Below are 17279 nucleotides of genomic sequence, written 5' to 3'. Positions count from 1 at the left end.
AACCCGTGAACATTGAATCATATGATAGTACTACAGACCCCGCGGTATGGATAGAAGATTTCTTCCTCCACATTCACATGGCCCGCGGGGACGATCTACACGCCATCAAGTACCTCCCGCTAAAACTCAAAGGGCCGGTTCAGCATTGGCTGAATAGCTTGCCGACAAACTCCATCGGAAGTTGGGAGAGCCTGGCAGATACATTCCTAGACAATTTCCAGGGCACCTATGTGCGACCGCCGAATGCTGACGATTTAAGTCATATAATACAGCAGCCAGGGGAATCGGCCAGGAAATTCTGGACCTGGTTCCTAACTAAGAAGAACCAAATTGTCAACTGTCCGGATGCAGAGGCCTTAGCGGCATTTAAGCATAACATCCGTGACAAGTGGCTCGCCCGGCACCTCGGTCAAGAGAAGCCAAAATCCATGGCAGCCCTCACAACACTTATGACCCGCTTTTGTGCGGGCGAAGATAGCTGGTTGGCTCGTAGTAACAACACAGCAAGCAAACCTGGCTCATCAGAGGCCAGGGATAGCAACGGCAAACCACAACGCAACAAACACAAGCGCCGCAAACATGGTGAAAATGCCGAAGATACGGCAGTTAATGCTGGGTTTAGTGGCTCAAAGTCCGGTCAGCGGAAAGGGCCCCTCAAAAATAACAATTCGGGTCCGCCCAGTCTGGACCGCATACTCGATCGTCAATGCCAAATTCATGGCACCCCAGGGATGCCAGCCACCCATACTAACAGAGAATGCTGGGTCTTCAAACAAGCCAGCAGGGCAGGCGCCAAAAACAATAAAGGGAGGTCTCAAATCGATGATGGCGACGAAGAGCCCAGATCACCGAACATAGGAGGGCAAAAGAAATTTCCCCCGCAAATCCAAACGGTGAACGTGGTAAACACCACCCAAATTCCCAAACCGGACCCAACACGCACCCCTAGGGATGCCGACTTAACGGAACCAGCCGTCCCACAATATAAACTAGGGCCGGTCACCTTCAACCACACAGATTGTCCGGTCAACGCCAATCAGGGCAATCCAGCCGCACTAGTCCTCGACCCAATAATTAACAGGTTCCGCCTCACACGAGTCCTTATGGACGGAGGCAGCAGTCTAAACCTGCTTTATCAGGACACAATGCGCAAGATGGGCATCGATCATTCGATGATCAAACCCACTACAGCCACTTTCAAAGGCATTATACCAGGTGTGCAAGCCAGTTGTACAGGCTCCATTGCCCTCGAGGTAGTCTTTGGATCACTAGACAATTACCGCACCGAAGAGTTAACCTTCAAAATCGTCCCCTTCCGCAGTGATTATCAGGCACTGCTCGGACGAACCCCGTTCGCTCGATTTAACGCGGTGCCACATTACGCCTACCGTAAGCTCAAGATGCTCGGTCCACGCGGCGTCATCACGGTTAAGGGCAAGGCCGACCTTTCCTCCGGCAGCAACAAGTACACCGCTGCCTTAATAGCAGAAGCAATGAGCAGCACCTTGCAGCCGAACCTCGAGTCGACGGCCAGGCTCCCGGATACCGCCAAAGGACTTCGAACTACTTCGCAGCAGCATAGCCCGTCTCATCCAGAGCTCAATTAAACTCTCCGGAGAAGGCCAAGATAGGCCGCATACAGCGGCTCAATCGCTCTCCGGCATACAAACATTTCTTACATTTCATTTGTAGGCTCACCTTTGCGTTGACCAGAACGGGCAATATGGAGGCAGCCCGAACGCGTGACGGAATCCCTAGATGTTCCCCACAATGACCATCCGACTATACTCCGGATCCGCACGCAGCTTTGTCCCCCCTGGTCTCAGCAGGTGCTACAGTCATATTTCTTTTCCATTATTACCTGTCTTACACGCATCGACGTACTATTCAAATAAAATATGTGGATTTGTGTGACGCTTCTCTGCTGTCATTTCTTATTAAAACTCTTTTTTCGAGTGGCATCCGTACGCCGCGATATGCCTTTAAACGTGCCAGGGGCTTCGTTTCACCCATAGTATGCCAATAAAGTCCGAACACCTTCGTGGAAGTTCGGCACCCCGAACTTATAGCATTATATGCATCAGCTCCGAATCATGTCTTGGGTCAATAGTTGGGTTTGCCCGACTCCCATGTTTTGGTACCTTACGTTCCGCTATATCGGCTAAGGTAGCACTAGGAGAACTACTGCGATTGTGTCCCGGTTCTTCCGGACGAGCACCTTAGTAGAGAAAGCCGAAAACTGACTGTCATGATACGGCGAGAGCTGGTCAGCTGTTCGAGAGGTCATAAAATCTTTAAGGATTTCTCCCGCATAATGCCATAACCAATGCAGCGTGCAATGGATCGGTTTTTTCTCCGATCAGGTGCTTATAGAGCCCCTAGTACGGTATTCCGAACACTAGGGGCTGCGCCTACCTTACTAATGCTCCTATGGCTAAGTGAGAGTGATAAAGCCCTATAGTCCGATTGCCTGGTTCGTTGTGCTGAGCACCTCCTTCGAAGGACCCAAAACTGGGATAAAGAGTGCTCAGGTTTATCCCGAACACCCCCGTACTTCTTACGTGGGTGCAGGAGTCGACGACTGGCTAACTCTCAGGTTTAACATATAAAACGGCCGCACAGGAGGGTAAACTTTTATATAACAGGAAAAAAATAGTATAAATGACCCTGTTCAGACATTTACAAAGGACAACATGAGTCACATTCATGGAAATATAATGTCCTTGGTGCATAGCTCCGCTGCAAGGTAGGATCCTTTAAGGACATTCTCATAATATAATTCGGGCTTGCGGTGCTCCTTCCCCTCTGGCGGCCCTTCGGTCATCAGCTTCTCAGCATCCATCTTCCCCCAGTGCAACTTTGCGCGGGCGAAGGCCATTCGTGCACCTTCTATGTAGACCGACCGCTTGATGACATCAAGTCAGGGGCAAGCGCTTACAAGCCGCTTCACGAGCCCGAAGTAGCTGCTTGGAATCGGCTCGGCGGGCCATAGCCGGATAATTACATCCTTCATGGCTAGTTCTGCCACCTTATGCAGTTCGATCAGCTGTTTCAGTTGATCGGCAAAAGGCATAGGATAATTCAGTGCCAAATACTGCGACCAGAAGAGCTTATCCGCAGTGTTCCTTTCTTCGGCCCGGTAGAATTGGGCGGCATCCGCTATGCTGCGGGGCAGCTCCGCAAACACCCCTGGAGAAATCCGAATTCAAAATCAGAAACTTAATCTTCTCCTCAAAAACTTGATTTACAAGGAAAAAGCCTTACCCGCCGCGATCTTCCTCGCCTCTTGGATCCCCTGCAGGGCGCTTTGGGTCTCCCCCCGGGCATCGCTCGCGGCCTGATGCGCCTTGGTGAGTTCGGATTCTTTCTCCGTTAAACTCTGCTCCAAGGTCTCGCATTTCTTCACGGCCTGTTGCAGCTCCTGCTCAGCTTTAATAACCCTGGCCTCGCACTTCTCACGGAGGGCCTGGTCTGCGGTTGCCTTTTCCTCGGCCTTGGCCACAGCCTTCTTAAGAGCCTTGACTTCGGTCATCATCCCTAGAGAAAATCAGGGAACATATTCTATAATACGGGAAATTTGATCGCACTAAACGCGAACAAGACTTGTGCATACCCTGTTTATCTCCCAACTGCATTTTCAACTGGCCAAGTTCTTCTTCGGCCCGCTCCAGACCTTGATTCAGTCCGAAGATTTCCGCAGTATGGGAGGCAGCAGCCGCTATAGACACCTGCTTATAACAGAAGTGAAATAGATGTCATTCAATGAGTCTTCCTGCGAACATAAATTTGATCCTCTGTCCGGTTCCTTCTATCACCGAACAGTGTATCAGGGGCTACTATCCATACTATGACACTCTTCGAAAAACATACCTCAAAACCTTTTATAAGGTTGATACAGGCTCCATTCAGTCCACTCTCAGCAGACTGAATCTTCTCAAAAATCGCACCCATAATGGCACGGTGTTCATCGATGATGGAGGCGCTCTTCAGCGCCACCAACAAAGCATCCGATGCCTCTGGTTGGACAGAGGTTGCCGGTATACCCCCTCTAGCTGAGAGAGGCTGTCTGCTTGATTCTGGAGCCGTATTGGTCTCCGGAATTGCATCTGGCTGGGAGCCGAATTCAAGATGGCCCCCACCGTCAGCTCCCATGGGAATTTGCTCCCCCATGTGCTCGGCCCCTGAAGTTTGACCTCCAGGCGCCGCCTTCACGGTCTTTCCCTCTCTTACTTGGCCGGGGTCCCTCTGGGACAAAGCCTCGGTGGTATTCAACTGTTCAAAGGAAGGGGCCTTCGGGGGCGTCCCGCTTTCCATAGCATCCGAGCTCAGCGAATCCTCTGATGAGGATTGTTCGGTACGGGACCATGCCGGACTAGAAGACATATGGCTCAGGTTAAAATATTATGCCACGATGAGTCTGGACGCGTAAACGAGTTCAGACTGTATATACTCACGGGTTCACCAGGGGCTGGGCCCTGGGATCCCACGCTGGGCCGCTGTCGGCGGCGGCAGTGGATTCCTCTGGAAGAGGAGCTTTTCCCCTTTTGGGCGACTCGGCCTCCAAGCATGTGGAGGCCGTCCTCTTCTTTCGTTCCCCTGCAGGGGATTCATCTTCTTCCTCCTCCTCGTCCTCTTCGAAGGCAGAATGGGCATCAGAGCCTTCAGATATTGTATCCGAAGTGCCGCGGTGACGAAGGCCGACCCGGGTCTTCTTCACCCCCTTCTCGGCCGTCTTCTTCGGCACCTTGTAAGGCGCCGGGACCAGCACCTTCGTCAGAAGTGGGACGGCCGGTTCTTCGGGCAGCGGGGCCGGACAATGGATGCGCTCCGCCTTCTTCGTCCATCCCTAGGAGGATTATGGAAAACACATTAAGCGCTTCCATTGGGTTATGCGGACATAAAATGCGATTACTTACCGAACTTGCAGGGCAGGATAGTAGGTACCCGCCGTCTTCGGCGGAGTCCGGCCATGATTTGCTGGACTTGAAAAGCACCTTCCGGATATCCTTGTGCGAGGAGCCGAAAAGCCCTCGCAAGGTTTGGTGCTTGGCCGGATCGAATTCCCACAGATTGCAAGTCCGGTGTTGACAAGGCAGGATCCGGCGAACTAACATCACCTGGACAACATTGACGAGTTCAATGTTCTTGTCTCCCATATCTTTAACGCGCGTCTGGAGCACTGACAATTTGTCGGACAAGGACCAGCTCAGGCCCTTCTTGACCCAGGATGTAAGCCGCAGGGGGGCACCGGATCAAAACTTGGGAGTAGCGGCCCATTCCGTGTCGCGCGGCTCGGTGATGTAAAACCACTGCTGTTGCCACTCCTTGACGGAATCGTTAAAGGTGCCTGTTGGCCATATAACGTTGAGCATCTTGCTCACCATAGCGCCCCCGCACTCGGCGTGCTCGCCGCCCACTACCTTGGGCTTCACATTAAAAATCTTCAGCCATAAGCCAAAATGTGGTGAGATGCAGAGAAAAGCCTCGCACATGACAATGAATGTCGAGATGTTGAGGAAGGAATTAGGGGACAGATCGTGAAGATCGATCCCATAATAATACATGATGCCGCGAACGAACGGGTGGAGGGGAAACCCTAGCCTGCGGACAAAGTGAGGGAGGAATACAACCCTCTAGTGGGGTTCCGGAGTATGGACGATCTGTCCCGCCATCGGGAGACGATGGCTGATTATCTTGGCCAGACACCCGGCCTCCCGAAGCTTTTTGATATCCTTCTCCCGGACGGTAGAGGCCATCCATTTGCCTCCTGCTCCGGATCCGGACATTTTTGTAAGGCCTTTGTGGGCAGAGAATCCCGTGATAAGGTGACACGATCTCTGCTTCGACAAGATGTGCCAAGAAAACCTCCTCGCAATATGTGCAGTAGCTGGTTGAGAAAAACGGTTCGAATAATGACCGGGCCGTGGTGTGATGTCATGCTGCCGAATGTGTCAGCAGTTTAGATTTGTGGAAATATTATTCTCTCTATGGTGGTAGGTGGAATTTGTTTTGCAGAGCCAGACACTATCCTTGTGTTCAAAATCTTCTATGGAATATTCAGAGGAGGAACCCGCCTTGCAATGCCGAAGACAATCTGCGCGCCGGACTCATCATCATTGAAGCCTGGTTCAGGGGCTACTGAGGGAGTCCTAGAATAGGGGGTCCTCGGACAGCCGGACTATATCCTTTATCCGCACTGCTGGACTATGAAGATACAAGATTGAAGACTTCGTCCCGTGTCCGAATGGGACTCTCCTTTGCGTGGAAGGCAAGCTTGGCAATACAGATATGTAGATCCCCTCCCTTATAACCGACTCTGTGTAACCCTAGCCCCCTTCGGTGTCTATATAAGCCGGAGGGTTTAGTCTGTAGGACAACAACAATCATACCATAGGCTAGCTTCTAGGGTTTAGCCTCTACGATCTCCTGGTATATCAACTCTTGTAATACTCATATCATCAAGATCAGTCAAGCAGGAAGTAGGGTATTACCTCCATCGAGAGAGCCCGAACCTGGGTAAACATCGTGTCCCCTGCCTCCTGTTACCATCCGCCTTAGACGCATAGTTCGGGACCCCCTACCCGAGATCCGCCGGTTTTGACACCGACAGTTGCTCCTTTATGCTGCTGAGTGTCCTGGTGTCCCGACGGTCCCATGCCCTTAAACCAACTCTTTAGCTGTTGTTGATTTACTGTATCTGGTAGCAATGCCACCATTAAAGTAATCCCATATTTGAGGAATCTCATTGTTGATCGTAATGCTTCTGGTAACATGAAGCATTGCTGACGTTTTAAAATTTCTACTGTCCTTGCGTGATTGCCATGAACATAATTAAGATGCTTCTTTTCATTTCGTATATGATTCGTATATTCTTATTGACCAGCAACTATTTACTTTCTATCTTTTTGTGCAGATAGGGATATCCATTTCACCTTGTTGCTATTGTGACCTTTTGGTGAACTGCACAAAACACTTTTTTTTGGAATGAGTGTCTTGTGCAGTTCAACTAAAATGTCACATGGGCAACATCTCTCAATTTTGGTGGAACTGCACAAAATGGTGATTGGAGTTTCCAAAATCTCCGTCAAGTTCTGCTGGTAATCTCGTGCAACATTTTATTAGCCTTTGCAAGATGAGCCGTCACTGTCACCATAATGGCACTTTATTTCAGTGCAACTGCACAAAAGGATAAGAAAATTATAGTTGCACCTTACATGAGCCGGACAGCCAACCTTAATGTTCCTCAATTTTAGTGCAACTTCTAAAGAAGAACCTGCCAGCTCACGAGAGCAAGTACTTCTTGCTAGCTGAATGATGCAATCTTTGCTTCATTTCAGGGGAACTGCAGAAAAAGGCGCATGGATTGAATCCTGGAACTCCAGGTAGGCCTTATCCGAGTGGAGCTGTAGGTGGAGTAAAGAAGGCCACTATTAAAGTGAAATCATGCTCTCCTTGTTTGTGCTGTGCAAACAGGAATACTCAACTACAGATGTTGTGACGGTCAAGAGCATTCGCCAAGTTCTTCGATTGTATGACATGGCTAGCCAAGATGGATTTAATCCCGATATTCACTTTATCAAAAGGCTCTAATGGGTTGGTTCTGAATCTTGCAAGCTGGGAATCAATGAGATGTGTAGGCATCTTTGTTGTACTTATTATTTGAATCTTATTTGTTGGTTCTGAATCTTGCAAGCTGGGAATCAATGAGGTGTGTAGGCATCTTTGTTGTACTTATTATTTGGATCTTATTTGTTGGTTCTGAATCTTGTAAGCTGGGAATCAATGAGATGTGTAGGCATCTTTGTTGTACTTATTATTTGGATATTATTTGTTGGTTCTGAATCTCTCAAGCTGGGAAACACGGCATGATGATGCAAAGGACAACAACCATAACAAACAGTTCAAACTTGGTAGTATTACCTTTGTGAAAGTGCGACAAATGTGTTGATCGTGTGCGTCCTGTGAATAATAATTCTAATTGTTGTGCATGTTGATCCTGTGGCACTGATAGAACGAGCCAATGCATTGATTGTTTTAATTATTAATTTCTATTAAAGCTAATTAAATTTAAGTAAAGTGACCACTAACTCTTGTTATTACAGTACCAATACAGACCCGCTCGTGAACCGATGTGTGGCCGCAGTTGGTTTCTTAATGGAGGCGTTTGAATGCGCCTAGGGTGCATCTTCTGCCGGGCGTGCAGCGAACGAGGGAGGGGTAGTAACTGTTGTCGCCTGTACACACCCAGTTTACTGTTGAATCCAGTTCCCCAAGAGCTGAAAAACGAACTGCTGCAGCCGCCTACACACTCGTTCACTTGAAGAGACTCCAATGGCAATCCGAGGGCTGAGCCTGCTGGATATGGACTTCAGCAAGGAGTTCCCCTTTGAGTTCGCCGTTCAGTCCTATGGCTGCACCAAATTGAATGTGATGTACACCAACGATCCGGACTCGGTGAAGCTCTGCCTCGCCGAGTTCAAGCAGTACCTACAGGACGAGAAAGCACAAGGTTCCAGGACTAGACCTTGTGCCCATCCATTCATCTCCTGACAGGGACCAGCGGATCGCCGTCGCCCAGGTATGTGTGCGGGACGAGGTTCTCATTTACCACTTCTGTAGGGCCATCAGAGGTTCTGGAGCATTCGCCCATTTCCTCGGTAGCATCGACTGCACCTTCGCTACGGTGGAGAGAAGGAAGAACGCGACGCCTCGGCCATCTGGTGCAACAAGCTTGTCGACATCCAGAAGCAATACAAGATCATCAGCAACGGGCAGGAGAAGGACTCCGTGGTTGACCTCGCCGAGACCATCATCGACCCCTGATACGCCAACATGAAAGAAGACAATGATACCAAGGACCTGAACATGTGGGAGGTACCTCTGAATCTAGCCTACATAACCTACGCGGCCAAGGACGCATACGCATGCTACGACATGTACAGGCAGATCTTTGACATGAGGGTGTGTCTGCTTCCCGTAACCGACGAGTACACGGACAGCCGCATCATCATGATCAAGCGTGCCATGAAGGTCTAGATGTTGTACTTTATCTATTTATAAGCACCTTTATCATCTGAGTGTTTCATGCATTAGCCTATGTGTCGTAGTTATCTGTTTTGTCTGAAATATTTCTTTTCAGAACCCATTAACCTGTTTGCTTTTTTAGTGGCTATTTGCTTATGTATGTAACTAGTTCACTTGTCCGTTAAAAAACACTAGTTCACTTGGCTGCCATGCTTTGAATCTCCTTCCTCCCAACATATTCCCCTCCTCAGGTGGACCCAGCAGGTCTCGTACACAGACATATGGGACCAACCACCTATCGATTTGTATTTCTTTATTTTGTTCAATCTTTCGTCCTCTTCCTATACAGTGGCTGGCTATCATAGCCTATGGCGTTGGCCAGGCCATCCCTCTAATACCACACATTGTTCGGCGGCGGCAGCTCCACCGGCCCACCCTGCACCCAAACAAGTCAACCCTCATACTCCCCTCCGTCTGCGTCTTCCCCCGCTCCGGTTCGTTCGGTCCGAGGTCTCGACGTCGTCCTCCGCCTTGGTGCTCTAGCCAAGTTATGTTTGTTTTTTGGATCCAGCAAGTATCAAGCGGCCTCTGGGCCTCCCAACCTAGCTTGTCTATAACATCAGCAACCCGAGTTATGTTTGTTTTTTCAAGACAACGCACAGCTCAGTTCTGTTTTTCGTTTTCATTAATCCTATATCTGAAATTTCTCCCACTTTCTTTTTCGATGTAAACTGAGTTTTCTCCCCGTACTTTTCCTTAGAACCAACTCAACTGTCCCACGTCTAGCCTAAAAATAATAATACCCCACGTACTATTAACTCATCAAATTTAAATGATATTTTATTTCGTAAGTTGAAAGTTCTTACAAAATAATAATAATAATTGTTTATATATAACTTGGCAAGTTAACTCCTAGTGATTGCGTACCTAAGCTTCCAAAGATTTTACTGACCAATGCAGTAATAGACGTGCAATCATGTGTTTATGTTTTTATAACATTTCTCCGTCTAGCCCAACATGATATTTTCGCCCAGCCCAGCAAGTCCGCAGATTTCGAGAAAAATGCAAATGGGCTTTAAATTCTACCATATATATAAACGGGCTGCATAGATGCTACATCATTGTTTCAGCCAGCCCACCAAATGGACTAAAAACACAAATGGACTAGCTGACATGTGGGCCAGTAGGTCGAAGCCTAAGAAGGCGTTGGATTTACATCCAATGGCCGGCATTCTTCTTCTATCTCTCGTGTTCTTCCCCCAGCGCTGCCAGGACCGCCTGCTCCAGCCTTCGGCGTCCAGCGGCGTTGTTTTGCACTCCTCAGCGAAACGCTACCCCGCCGACGGCCAGGCCATCCCTCCACTCCGCACCTCCTGTTATTCTCTGCCGAGTGTAGGCCCACCCCGCACCCGAACCAGTCAAGTTTCCCACTCCTCTCCGCCTGCGACTCCACTGCCGCGTCTTCCCCATCTCCGGGTCATTCCAGTCGGGGGCCTCGCCGTCGTCCACCGCCTCGGTGTGCTCGGTGCGGCGTGGTCAACATACGAGAGTCATCGTAAGAGGACTGTACGTGGAGAGCCTGACGGCTGGGACCCACGAGGTCCATGGTCGCACGCAAGGAAAGTTCCTCCTTCTTACGCACTGTATGTGGGAAGGGCTTCTGTATTTCGCGAAAAAACGTTCCCCCCGCTGACAGGTCGGACCCACCAGCTATATCTTCGCACGCAAGGAAGTGCCTCCTTATTACGAACAAAAAAATGAATACCCCCTGCTAGCTGGGACCCACCATAGTGGGTGGCTGACTTGTGGGCCTACTAAGTTGACGGGGACGGAGGGCTTTGTCAACTTAGTCAATATGAACGATTCTAGCTCCGGTGACCGTACGATGTCCATCCAATGGCCATAGTGCTTCTTCAACCTCTGGTCTTCTTGCTCGAGCCGCCCAAAGCAGCGCCGGTCGTGCCGCGTGCTACTGCCACCCGTGGCCGGCTGTGATGCCGCGGAGGCCTCACCGCCCCATACTACTCCCACCGCTGGCCAGGGCATCCCTCTACTCACCCACACCCCCTGTTATTCTGCGGCGATGGCAGCCTCACGCCACAGCCAAACCAGTGAACCCTCGTACTCCTCTCCGTGTGGGCATCCACTGCCGCGTCTTCCCCGGCTCCGCGTCGTCCCCTTCCTAGGCCTCACCATCGTCCACCGCCTTGGTGCTCTCGGCGCGGCATGGTCAATGTGGTCAACGACCGACTTCCATCGGAAGAGTACTGTACGTGGAGAGGCTGACAGCTGGGTCCACGGCCGCAGCTGGGTCCACGGCCACAACCCAGTTTTTTGTGATTTTCCAAGTAAGTTGCTTTGTCAGGCCTATTGGGCTGCAAGTCTTTCAAGACGAGGAGAGCTTCATTCGGCTGGCCGATAAAATGGCCTATCAGTAATGAGTAATGGGCTGTACATTTTTAAAACACATCAAACCGGCAATTAGTTTCAAATTTCTTTTTTTATTTCGAGATTTTAAATTGCATTGATTTTTATGCGTGGACAATTTGTTGGATTTTATATTGATATACATTTATTTTTAAAATCAGTTTGAATGTGACTCAAAATTTTGGGATTAAAAACAGTTCGGACCGCACCGAAATATGTAAAATTTCGTATAATTTTTTACTCGTGGCCACAATACGGGCTGTAATGCTAACAAAAAGAATATGGGATCCAAAAAAACCTTAATAATTAGAAAATGGGCTGTAAATTATTAGAAATAATGGTAGATGGGCTGTATGCTGCTTTCCATAGATTTGAGGCTTTCCTAAAAAAAGGTTGACGCACAAGCAGTGACTGCTGGATTTCCATCCAACGGCCGTCGTGCTTCTTCAATCGCTGCTCTTCCTGCTCCAGCCGCTCAAACAAGCGCCGGCGGGACTGCCAGCTCCCTCCTCCCCGCGGCCGGCTGTGCTGCCGCCCAGGCCTCACCACCCGATCGTACTCCCATCGCTGGCCTAGCCATCCCTCTACTCACCCACACCTGCTGTTATTCTCCGGCGATGGCAGACGAACCAGTAAACACTCGTACAGTCGTACTCCCCTCCGCGTGGGAAACAACTGCTGAGTCTTCCATGCCTTTGTGTCGTTCCCTTCCAAGGCCTCGCCGTCGTCCACCGCCCTGGTGCTCTCGGCGCGGCCTGGTCAACCTGGTCAACGACCGACATGCATCTGAAGTGGACTGTAGGTGGAGAGGCTGACAACTGGGTCCACGGCCGCACGCAAGGAAATGCCTCCTTATTACGCGCAAAATAATGATTCCCCCACCTGACATCTGGGACCCACCGAAAGGGCCTCTGTATTTCGCGAAAAAAACATTACCGTCGCTGATAGCTTGGACCCACCAGCTATATCTTCGCATGCAAGGAAGTGCCTCCTTATTACGCACAAAAAATGAATACTCCCCCTGCTAGCTGGGACCCAGTATAGTGGCAGGCTGACTTGTGGGCCTACTAAGTTGACGAGGACGGAGGGCTTTCTCAGCTTAGTCAATATGCACGATTCTAGCTCCAGTGACCGTACGATGTCCATCTAACGGTCGTAGTGCTTCTTTAACCTCTGGTCTTCTTACTCCAGCCGCCCAAACCACTGCCGGTCATGCCTCGTGCTCCTGCCTCCCGTGGCCAGCTGCGATGCGGCGGAGGCCTCACCGCCCCTACTACTCCCACCGCTGGCCAGGCCATCCCTCTACTCACCCACAGCCCCTGTTATTCTACGGCGACAGCAGCCTCACACCGCAGCGAACCAGTGAACTCTCATACTCCTCTACGCGTGGGCATCCACTGCCGCGTCTTCCCCGGCTCTGCGTCGTCCTCCTCCTAGGCCTCGCCGTCGTCCACCGCCCTGGTGCTCTCGACGCAGCGTGGTCAACGTGGTCAAGGAACGGCTTCCATCAGACGTGGACTGTACGTGGAGAGGCTGACAGCTGGGTCCACGGCCGCAGCAAGGAAATGCCTCCTTATTATGCGCAAAATAATTATTCCTCCACCTGACAGTAGGGACCCACCGGACGGGCCCCCGTATTTCGCAAAAAAAGTTTCCCCCTGACTTCTGGGACCCACCAGCTACATCTTCGTATGCAAGGAAGTGCGTCCGGGCAAAAAAACCGATTCACCCCCTTGACTGCTGGGACCCACCAGCTACATCTTCGCACGCAAGGAAGTGCCTGACAGTCGGGACCCACCTGGCGAAGCATACGTAGCGTTGTCATTCTGGTCGCGGACGTGTACGTACATACTGGTCGATGTAGAGGCGCGCACGTGTCGTAGTAGAGGCGCGCACGTAGCATGTACACGTACGTACAGCGGCCAGGGTGCAAGAAAGTAAATACGGCCACGTACATACATACGAGCGGGGGTCTCGAATGCCTGCTCGCGCGTACGTACGGCCAGGGCTCGTGTACATGGCTGGGTCGGAACGGAGAAACTGCGTCGTCGTCGTGTTCATGGGGTGGCAACGGAATGCGTCGTGTTCATCGGGAGGCAACGGAACGCGTGGGAGCCAACCGGCTTGGACGAAACAGCCGATGGAAACGAGGCCTGACGTACCGCAGAACGGAGGAAACGGCCTTGTGTTCAACCGGCCACGTTCAAAACAGGATCATGTTCATCGGGAGGGGTCTGGCGTACCGCAAAACGGAGGAAACAGACCTCCTACGGTCGAAACGGGGGTCCTGTTGATCGGGAGGGGTGTGGCGTGCCGCAAAACGGAGGAAACGGACTTGTGTTGGAGCACTACGGTCGAAACAGGGGTCCTGTTCATCGGGATGGGTGTGGCGCACCGCAAAACGGGACTCCATGGGATACTGTTCATCTCCACCGTCGACCCCCTCTAGCCTGCACGGGCTATTGTTCATCCACCGTCGACCTCCTCCAGCCTCCACCTATGACTGTTCATCCACGGTCTCCTGTTCATCCAGCCTCCACCGCGCGCTACTCCACCGGCTACTGTTCAACCACCCCTCTCCACGGGCTCCTTGATACGTCTCCAACGTATCTATAATGTTTGATTGTTCCATGCTATTATATTATCTATTTTGGATGTTTATGGGCCTTATTAAACACTTTTATATTATTTTTGGGACTAACCTATTCACCCAGAGCCCAGTGCCAGTTCCTGTTTTTTTCCCTGTTTCAGTGTTTTCGAAGAAAAGGAATATCAAACGGAGTCGAAACGGAATGAAACCTTCTGGAGAAGTTATTTTTGGAAGGAAAGCAACCCGGGAGACATGGAGTCCACATCAAGGAAGCAACGAGGAAGGTACGAGGCATGGGGGGCGCGCCCACCCCCCTGGGCGCGCCCTCCACCCTCGTGGGGCCCTTGTGGCTCCCCTGACGTGCTTCTTCCTCCTATATATACCCATATACCCTAAAACGATCGGGGAACCGAATAGATCAGGAGTTCCGCCGCCGCAAGCCTTTGTAGCCACAAAAAGCCAATCGGGGCCCTGTTCCGGCATCCTGCTGGAGGGGGGATCCTTCACCGGGGGCCATCTTCATCATCCTGGCGCTCTTCATGACGAGGAGGGAGTAGTTCACCCTCGGGGCTGAGGGTATGTACCAGTAGCTATGTGTTTGATCTCTCTCTCTCTCTCGTGTTCTTGAGGTGATACGATCTTGATGTATCGCGAGCTTTGCTATTGTAGTTGGATCTTATGATGTTTCTCCCCCTCTACTCTATTGTAATGGATTGAGTTTTCCCTTTGAAGTAATCTTATCGGATTGAGTCTTCAATGATTTGAGAACACTTGATGTATGTCTTGCCATGCGTATCTATGGTGACAATGGGATATCACGTGATTCACTTGATGTATGTTTTGGTGATCAACTTGCGGGTTCTGCCCATGAACCTATGCATAGGGGTTGGCACACATTTTCGTCTTGATTCTCCGGTAGAAACTTTGGGCACTCTTTGAGGTTCTATGTGTTGGTTGAATAGATGAATCTGAGATTGTGTGATGCATATCGTATAATCATACCCATGGATACTTGAGGTGACATTGGAGTATCTAGGTGACATTAGGGTTTTTTTTAGTTGTGTCTTAAGGTGTTATTCTAGTACGAACTCTAGGGCTGTTTGTGACACTTATAGGAATAGCCCAACGGATTGATTGGAAAGAATAACTTTGAGGTGGTTTCGTATCGTACCATAATCTCTTCGTTTTTCTCCGCTATTACTGACTTTGGAGTGACTCTTTGTTGCATGTTGAGGGATAGTTATATGATCCAATTATGTTATTATTGTTGAGAGAACTTGCACTAGTGAAAGTATGAACCCTAGGCCTTGTTTCAACACATTGCAATAACGTTTACGCTCACTTTTATCGCTTGCTACCTTGCTGTTTTTATATTTTCCGATTACAAAAACCTATATCTACCATCCATATTGCACTTATATCACCATCTCTTCGCTGAACTAGTGCACCTATACAACTTACCATTGTATTGGGTGTGTTGGGGACACAAGAGACTCTTTGTTATTTGGTTGCAGGGTTGTTTGAGAGAGACCATCTTCATCCTACGCCTCCCACAGATTGAAAACCTTAGGTCATCCACTTGAGGGAAATTTGCTACTGTCCTACAAACCTCTGCACTTAGAGGCCCAACAACGTCTACAAGAAGAAGGTTGTGTAGTAGACATCAAGCAATTTTTGGCGCCGTTGCCGGGGAGGCTAGGTAAGCCGCACTCACACCCCGTCAACTAAGCTCTTTTCTGGCGCCGTTGCCGGGGAGGTTAGTGCTTGAAGGTATATCTTTAGATCTTGCAATCGAATCTTTTTGTTTCTTGTTTTAGCACTAGTTTAGTTTATAAAAGAAAACTATAAAAAATGGAATTGAGTTTACCTCATATGCTTCATCTTTTTAATATCTTTCGTGAGTATGATGGAAAGGAAAATTGTGCCAAAGTGTTAGAAGAAGAATGCATTAAATGTTTGGCACTGAATCTTTGAATGATGAGCATGATTGCAATGTTGTTAGTATGAACTCCTTGAATATCCATAGTACTAATGATGATTGCACTAGTCACGATGAAAATGTCTCCTATAAACATGTCAATTTTTGTGGAGTGCATTGGGTTTGCAAGTACACACCAAATAAGGAAGATAGATATTGCAAGAGGCATAAGTATTTAGAAACTAAATTGTTGCAAGAAATTCTTGATGTTTGTGCTGCAAAATTCAATATTTTTCGCGCCCCTTGTGAACTTTGCAATGAACATGGTCATTTAAATCTCCAATGCAAATTGTTACATGACCGAATCGTGTCCAAAAATTGTGATAATTTGATTACCCTTGAGCATCATAAAGAGCTTAGTCTTGTTTTGGGGTATGAGGAAATGAAATGTATAACTGAGGGTATTCCAAAGTTTAATCTTGATAGAGTTCTTGATTTTGATCTAGAGAAGATTTATATGTATTGTGCGGTGAATTGCATTGAAAATCCTTATATTGGCAATTACATAAAGAAAAGAAAACAAATAGAAGATGAAGAGAATGCTAACGAAAGGGAAGAGACTTCCCAATATTCTCCTATTATTTCTTATGATGAATCAGGTAACGAGGAGGAGCCTTCTATTCAACCAATCTCATTAATAAGGAGCTCCAAAAAGAGGATTGAATCCACACATGAGGTGAAGAAGAAGAAAAGAAAAAGGAAGAGAGGTAAAAAGATATCTCTCCCAAATAATGTTGCTCCTATTATTGTTGTGCCTCATGAAAATGAATCAAAAATAATTGTGGAAGATGATGGACTTGATGATGATCTCGTTATGCCTATTGCTTGTTGTGATGATTATGATTGGGAAGATAATGATACTCCTTATGATCTTGAAAATCTTTTTGGCACTTGCTTGGAAGAATATGATAATTGCTATACTATTGGTGCTATCCATACTATTAATGATGAAAGTGATTATGCTTATGATATGAAAAGGCCCAAGCTTGGGGAAGCTATGTTTGATAAGGATGACATATTTGAGAATATATTTGCTGAAATTAATGTTTGTCCCAAGCTTGGGGATGCTATGTTTAATGAGGATGATATTTTTAGCCTCCCAAGCTTTGATATGCAAAGTTGTTATGATGATAGCATGCCTTTTACCTATGATGATTATATTGATGAAAGTGGGTTTGGAAGAGTGTCAACTTTAGGAAGTAATGATCCCACTATTGTGAAGGATGTTTAATCTTATAATATTTATGAAAGTGGATTTGG

Source organism: Aegilops tauschii, chromosome 3, assembly GCF_002575655.3.
Source record: "Aegilops tauschii subsp. strangulata cultivar AL8/78 chromosome 3, Aet v6.0, whole genome shotgun sequence".
Taxonomy (NCBI): Eukaryota; Viridiplantae; Streptophyta; class Magnoliopsida; order Poales; family Poaceae; genus Aegilops; species Aegilops tauschii.
This window is presented reverse-complemented; position numbering follows the sequence as displayed.